An 8,224-nucleotide genomic window follows, 5' to 3' on the forward strand; every position below is an offset into this window, starting at 1 on the left:
ACGAATGGAGAGGAAGGGGGGCGGGGAGGAAGCGGGGGAGCAAACGAACGAGGGGGGAGTGGGCCAGGGAACCCCCTCCGCTTCCGGGTAGTTGGCGTCACTTCCGGGCGAGCCCCCCAATCGCACGGCGCCCGCAGCTCCCCAGCCCTACCCTCCCGGCCAAGATGGCCGCCCTCCTGTGCCTCAGCTGCTGGGCGGGGGACCGGGGGGTTCTCCCCGCCAGGGCTCCCCTTCCCCTCTTCCGTTGACCCCGAAACCCATCAGGTTGACCCCTCGGCGTTTCAGAATCCCGCTGAGCCGAGTGAGGCGGTCCAAAGTGATCCCTGGAGGGGGCAGTGCCAGACGTTTTGGGGTCCCCTTCCTCAGCGTCGCAGCTCACAGCTTTCTTCCCGGAGAAACGCCCCCTAACACCCTCCCGGCTGCTGGCGGAGGGGCGGGACCTCTGAGGGAAGGGGCGGAGCTAGTGCAAAGCAGGTGATTACGTGTCACTTCCGGGAGATAGGATGACCTCATTGTGTAGTTAGACACCCCCCCCATCAAAATGGCTGTGTCTCACCTCCTTGGCTGATAATTTTATTTTTTCTTTTGAATTCCTCTTACTCTGTTCTTATTTTGAGAGGCCTTTAAAAAATCACATAAGTCAGTTGAAATTCCTACAGTTTACTGAGTCTCACTTCTAGTTAGACACTTCTCTATTCTCTGTTGACCCCTGATTTTCTGTCACTGACAACTTTACCATCTTTTGTAATAAAGATTCCATCACCCCCTTCAGAAAACTCCAAGCAAAATACAGTTAGAAATCAGCCTAGTTGTGTCTCTTATGTTGGAGCAGTATTGAATAGGCATGGTGTGACCTTGAGTATTTTCTGCACTATCAAGATGTATTTCTACCAACTTTTTAAATTTTTTATTTAGTTCCTTTCATTATTATTATTTAATTTGACCAGAGAGAGAAAGAGAGAAAAGGAAAGCAAAAGAGCAAACCACCAGGTCAGGGACTCGAACCATGGTTGGCCATGTGAGAGTCTAGCACCTTAACCACCATGCCACCTGCTGGCCCCTCTACCAACTTTTTTAAGTGTGCAGTTCAAAAATTCTATGACCTTAATTTGGAAAATTCAGAATTAGCCAGGGCTTTGCCGGTATCAATTACTTGTAAAGGCTATTTGAATGTGTGAAGATTGCTTTTTAGAAATTTTTTTGTTGTTGCTAAGACTTTGTCGGTAAACATGACTTTAAATGAGTGAAAATGTTATCAATGTGCTATATCATTAAAATAGGTGCAGGATACACTACTTAAACTTACTAACAAATTACAGAAGTGAAGCAGCACTGAATGGATTTGAATTACAATGATCTTACAATGGAAATATATTTGAAGTCAGGTAGAGCAGGTTATGTAGTTACAGTTATCGATTAGGTGAAATGAACATTTTGAAGTTAAAAAAAAAAGTACAGATTTTCTCACTGACCTTGGATTTTCAAACTCATTTGTGATTCTGTCTACTCCCTTCAGTAAAATCTTCTACCATTACCAATAACTTCTTTAGAATGTTAAGGAGACAAGTAATATTGGTATGGCATTGAGGTTCTGTGGAAAAAAGATGCCTTTAACAATGTCAAGAATTACTCTTGTGGCCAGAAGATAGTATAGTGGTTAAGTTACTGGACTCCCAGAAGGCAAACCACAGTTCAAGTCCTGGTGTATATGTATGCCCAAGATCCCAGGAGGAGAATGGAGGAGAAAAAATTGCAGCATGGCCATTCCCCCTCCCAAGGAGGTGATTTCTCACTTACCATCTCCCTCTCTCTCTCTCTCTCTCTCTCTCTCTCTCTCTCTCTCTTGTGCACACACCCTAAGACAAAAAACTTCTTAAAAAAAAATTAAAAGTTACTGTTGTGCTTATGATATTTAACACTATAGCCCCTAGTTAAGTTTAAGTGGTAGGGCAAGACAGGAATACCACATTTTATGACACAACTTTTCATGGGTATATATGACAAGGTAAAACCTATAAAGAGTTTACAGTAAATATTTATATACATACCCCAGATGTTTGAAAGGGGGATAAGTGATTCCAAAATGTCCTTTTAGAATCAAGTCACATAACTCTATCCTTTTATTTTGTACTCTGGTTTAAGCTCCCTTCCTCTTACGGTAGTTAAACCTATGGTCAGCAGGTATAGATCATTTCTACATATTCTGGGTTATCAGAAAATTCATGACTTATTTTTCTATGCAAAAAATGCATCATGACTTTTTCAATGACCCAAGAGATATGATTCTGTTTCTTTACTGAATTCGAGTAAATAAAACCTTAGATGATGTAAGTGAAGCATAAGATTGCTCAGATTTAAATTCCAGCTCCACTAAAATAATATGAATAATGTAAGCAATACAACCTCTTTAAACCTCCTTTTCCTCCTTTATAAAAATATTAACCTTCTTCAGAAAGTTACTGGGTGGATTGAAAGTGGTAATTCATTCAGAGCTGTTAACATATACCTGCTATTATTATCATTACCATTATTATTATTGTCGTTTGCATGGTACCAACATATATATAAATTCTGTCACTGGGTATATTTGGCATCTCTAATAAAAGAAGACATTTTTAAATATTTCTAGGAAATAGGTACAGTTAATTGTGTTTGGGTCATTCAGTGGTGTGATGGTTAGAGTGGCTGGATCCCACATAGCCAACTGCACTGTTTGAGTCCCGAACCTGGCAACTTGAAAAATATGCCAGGCATATATGTGTGCGCCCAAAATCCTGAGAGGAAAGTGGAAAAGAAGGACTGCAGCATGGCCAGCCCCACCCCACAGGATGGATTGTCAACACCTACCCCGCAAACGCACAGGCCCGATTTTTTAGCAAATATTTTTTACTTGTACTTTTAAACACATTTTATCTATTTAAACTGTGAGGCTATGAAGTAAGATATAAAAGCAGTAATGACATATTTATGATTATTATGTTTCTATGTCCTAAAGGAACATAATCTACTAGTGAAATTAGCTAAGAAAAGTACATTCATGATATAAGACTGACAAATTAGATTATGAGTCAGAAGTTTTTATCACAAGTGTCAAACAGATCTGTAAGAGTCACAGACTACCAGACGGTTTCAACTTTGCATGTCCTGCTTCAACAACTTTATCCTTCTGCCCATCTTCTTCGGAAGGGGAATACATTGTAAAATTGAGAAGGTTCTCAATTTAAAATCAATTCAAATGATCATCAACTTAGGAAGACTCACTGGAAGGTTAACCTAAATTTGGACTGTGCTATGAATGGTACTTTATTTTACCTAGAATTTTAAAACAATTCAGTTTCCAAGTAAGTTCAGCATTGAGCGCGATGCTAAACATATAGTGGGCAATCAATAAATAGTGGTTTAATAAGTGAGTTAATTAGATCAATTTTCTAGATAACTGAAATTAACCTCCCAGTGCCAAAAAAGAAAGTACTTTCATTTTACGATGTTAAATCCTTATCAAATGAATTGCCGTATTACAGACATACGCAAAAACTTGTTAAAGTGTGGTGAGTGGGAGAGGATAAGTAGAAATAAATGCCTCGCCAGTTTTCTACACACCAGGCAGATAGTTAACTTTTCTTGACAACTTTACCACAAGGTGGCCCTATGCTAAGACCTCTGACTATTGCCTACCGAGGCTTATTGGGCACCTTGGTGATGGTGGTGGTGAGATTTTCCCCTACATAACAATTTTTTTAATCTTTGCTTTTTTTAATTGCTTAAAAACTTTGACCCCTGGACTTGCACTCTGCTCTAGAGCGGCAAGCAAAACAAAGCATGTTGGAATGAAATATTATATAATAGAATAGCAGTAAATAGATAAAAGGAGAAAGTTTTTTAAAGAATTATTTTACTTACCTTATTTATTTATTTATTTATTTATTTATTTATTTTAACTTGCTATAGTCATCAGAGAGAGAGGAAGAAAGTAAGAAAAAGCAAGCCACCAGGTTCAGGACTCAAACCATGGTCAGCTATATTGGAGTCCAATGCCCCAACCATCACACCACCCTCTGTCCCCTGGGGAAGTTAGTGTTGAATGCTATTATGTATTAAACATTCCTTCCAAACATTATTCATTGTCATCTTACAACAAACTGAAAAGGCATGGTTTAGGAAACAGATTCAGGTCGCCCAACAATTTACCCAGAATCATACTCTTAGAAAGTAAGAGAGCCTTAGGTTAGAAACCTAGCAGGTTTACTTCATCATTCCATGCCACTCACTCACTGGGCCGGCAGCTGTTGGTACCTCTAAATTAAGTCAGTGTTTCCATCACTCACAGGAAGGCCCTATTATGATGCAGACACATCAAGGAGACAGGGCACTTGAATTCCAAAATGGGGATGACCCTCAGTAAAAGCATTATAAAAGCATCCATTCTTCAAAAGATTTTCCCAATTTGAACCTGGGTGAAGCTTCAACATAGTAGGTATATGTCAAACTCATCAATTCTGTGCTTTGTATCTTACTGGCTTTTATAGAAATAGAACTTCTTCAAGTACTGTGTATAGCTTATAGAACCCATTGTCCCTAGAAACTAAATTTCTATATTTGGTGTTGGGAATTGAAGTGATAGGGCCAGCAGGTGGTGTGGTGATTGGAGTACTGGACTCCCACAGTGTTGACCATGGTTTGAGTCCTGGATCTGGCAGCTTACTTTCTCACTTTTCCTCTTTCTCACTGTCTGTCTCTCTCTGGTGAGCACATGGGCCCTATACCAAATTTTAAAAATAATGATAATAAATAAAATGATGATTTTGAAAATAAAAGTTTTAGTGACATCAAGCACGCATATTCTTACTGGTAGTACAGAATGGTACCGTCTCTACAGGAAGGAGTTTGGCACTGTCTTTCAAAAATGACAAATGCAGTTACTCCCTGAGACAGTAGTCCATCTTAGTGGAATGTATCTTACAGATAGACGTGCATGTGTCAGATATTACATGTGTGCAACATTACTCATGTAGCATTCCTTAAGACAGCAAGAAAAAATAGAGGGAAAACCCCTGGGAGCTTGAAAAACAGGCTGGGCACATGTGTATACATGCTCCAAATCCTGACAGGATGGAGAAATGGAGGGGACTTCTTCAAGTACTATGTAGAGCTCATAGAACCTATTACCCCTAGAAACTACATTTCTATATTTGATGTTAAGAATTGATGAGATAAGACCAGCAGGTGGCATGGTTGGGGCTGTGGGCTCCCACATAACTGACTGCACTCCACCGAGAGTTCTGTCTCTGTCTCTCTCTAGTGCAAATGCCCTCTAGCAATTCTTTTAATTTTTTTTTTTTTTTTTTGGCCAGATGCTACATGCACTTACCAAAGAGAGACAGAGTGAAAGGAAAAAAAAAAAAAATTCCCCAATAGGGTATGATCACACCACAGCCTCTTTTCCAGTTCTCCATCTTGTCCAGATTTGGGACACGCATGTGCATGCACCATGCATGTTTTTCAAGCCTCTAGGGCCAGAATTTAAACTCTGGTTGACCATGTGGTATCTGGCTCCCTTAACCACAAGACTATGGGACCGGAAGGGTAGTTTTCTTTTTAATGATATAGAAAAAGTAACAGAATACTTGTTATACAAAAAGAGCTAAGTGCAAAACAATAGACCATGCTACATTTTCTGTAAGAAAGGAAAAGATATGATTATGTAATCCTATTTGTTTCTATTTGCATATAGCAATCTGGAAAGATACCCAATAAACAAATTCAAGTGTTTACCTATAGGGTGGTGGCAATGGTGAAAAGAGATGGTGTGAACAGCAGATGGAAGAAAGACAATAACAATGTGGGGGAAGGTTTGGAAGGAGGTGGCACGGGATATGCACACACATGCAGTGTCACAGAGAGAGTCTGGAATCAAAGGGTAGGTACATCTGTGTTCTCTAACAGTAACACCACTGAGGAATATTTTGTGAAGGTTTTTGTTTCTTAAAAATTACTTACAACTCTGACATCTGTGAATTGACTTAAACCCTTCTTGAGCTTCCTTAGATTTTGTGCTCAATGTATTGTCTAAATAAAGATGAGTTTCATGAATTAACTTCGGAAAGAACAAAGTGCAACATAATATCATTGATGCACTGAACTTGTGTGAAATCAGCTGTTCATGCTCAATGAAAAGAGAATGAGGAGCAAGCAATAACTAGTCAAATCACCCAGGGCACTTCAGAGAAGGCACACATAGCCCCCAGGTTGCGTATGAGATGACAGAAGGAAACAAGCTATGTCCATAGTAGACCTCTGCTCCTTAGTTTCTTATACGATTGTCTTGACAGGCAATGTAATCCTAGAGTTTATAAATTTGAGGGCCAGCAGGTGGCATGGTGGTTAAGGCACTGCACTCCCACATGGCAGACCACATTTCAAGTCCCAGACCTGGCAACTTGAAAATCGCACCAGGCATGTGTGCATGCTTGCCCAAAAGCCAGGAAGAAGAATGAAGGAAAAGGGATTGCCGTGTGGTAATGGCCCCTGGGAGGTGATTTCCCACTTTCCCTTTCTCTGTCCCTCTCTCTGTCTCTCTCTGGCAGTGCACACACCCTATGGCAAACCCCCCCAAAAAAGGGGAGGATGGTGAGAGAGAGGGGATCAGAGAAAAAACAGACAAAACATTTAATAGACACACTAATGAAGTTATCAGTTGATGATAATGTATATTGTAATGTCTTCGACTTGACTCATAAGTACTGTGTTCATGCTGGGAAAAACCATGTTGTACACTGTAAAGATGTAGTTATTACATGTAAATTTTAGAATAAATCAAAGGAATTTAAAGATTTGTGTTTCTCCTACCACATGACCTCCATATTCAAGCCAAGTCATTTCTCTGGTTTGCTTTCAGAGCCCTCCCTAGGTACAGAGGCACATATGTGCCCATGGTCCAGGCTGACTGAGGCAGGGGGATAGCAACATTGGGACCCTGTCAAAGTGTCCACCTGTCTATCTCTCTCTCTCTCTCTGTGTATATATAAATGAATAACCCTTTTCAAAAAATAAAATAGAAGGTTCTAGATTCTGCCCACATTCCTTAGTTCATGTTTCCTTCCATCTTCAAAGCTAGTAGTAACTGTACTCTGACTCTGTACTCACATCTCCATTTTACTTTTATATAAAAAAAAAGTTTATTTCTTTCATGACAGTAAAAGAGGGAGAGAAAGACAAGCACCTTGAACAGGGTTTCACACTGCAGTCTCCTCCCCTAGCCTTCCCAGCTACTCAGGGGTCAGGGACACCAGTATCCAGTAGGTATGGGCTGGCCAAGACCTAACTTGAGATCTTTTTGGATCCAGGGTCGCTTGAGCATGGTACTGCTGCACCACCTTGCTGGCCAGGGTAATCTCATCTCACAATCCTTAAGTGAATCACATCTTCAAAGTTTATTTTTCCGTAAAGTGATATGGTCACAGACTCCAGGGATTAGGACGCGGCATCTTTAGGAAGCCATTATTTTGTCCACCACTCCCTTGACCCTTTTCCCTGATGTGCAATTCTGAACTCATCGTCCTTGGCCCTAAAATTGACTCCGTTCTCTAATTTTTTTTACCACATGATGCCAGCCTCACTGAATTATCAAAATCTCTACCTGAAGACACAGATTCCAAGGTAGGTGGCTCTGAGTGAACTTGAAGAAAGAACATTTTCTGTACAATTCTCCCATTACAAAGGAGCAAGAGGAAACTGAACATAGAAGACAAATAATCTATTAAAGGTCACAGTAGTTGCCTTTGCCTAAGGATTAGGATTCAAATTTCCTTTATTCAGGCCAAGGCTCTTTCTACTACATTATGCCAATTCACATACCTTATGAAATTGCATAGACTGCTCATTTTCAGTATTCAATTCTGCCTCCTGTATTTCTTAGTCATTGTATTAGAGTTTTCCAGAGAAACAGAACCAATAACACATATGTGTAAATGGAGATTCATTATGTAATGGGCTTATGTGATTAGAAGGCCAAGAAGTTTGACGAGCTGCAGGCCCAAGAAAGCCAGCATTAATTCAATCTGAGTCCTGGGAACCTGGAGCCACTGGTATAAATCCCAATCTGAGTCTGAAGGCTTGGCATCCAGGAGAAGATGGAGGTCCCAATTCAAATGGAAACAAATTTGCCATTCTTCTTTTTGTTCTATTCAAGCCCTCAGTGGATTGGATGATGCACACCCATATTGGT

This window comes from Tupaia chinensis, unplaced genomic scaffold (assembly GCF_000334495.1).
Source record: "Tupaia chinensis unplaced genomic scaffold, TupChi_1.0 Scaffold138390_1, whole genome shotgun sequence".
NCBI lineage: Eukaryota > Metazoa > Chordata > Mammalia > Scandentia > Tupaiidae > Tupaia > Tupaia belangeri.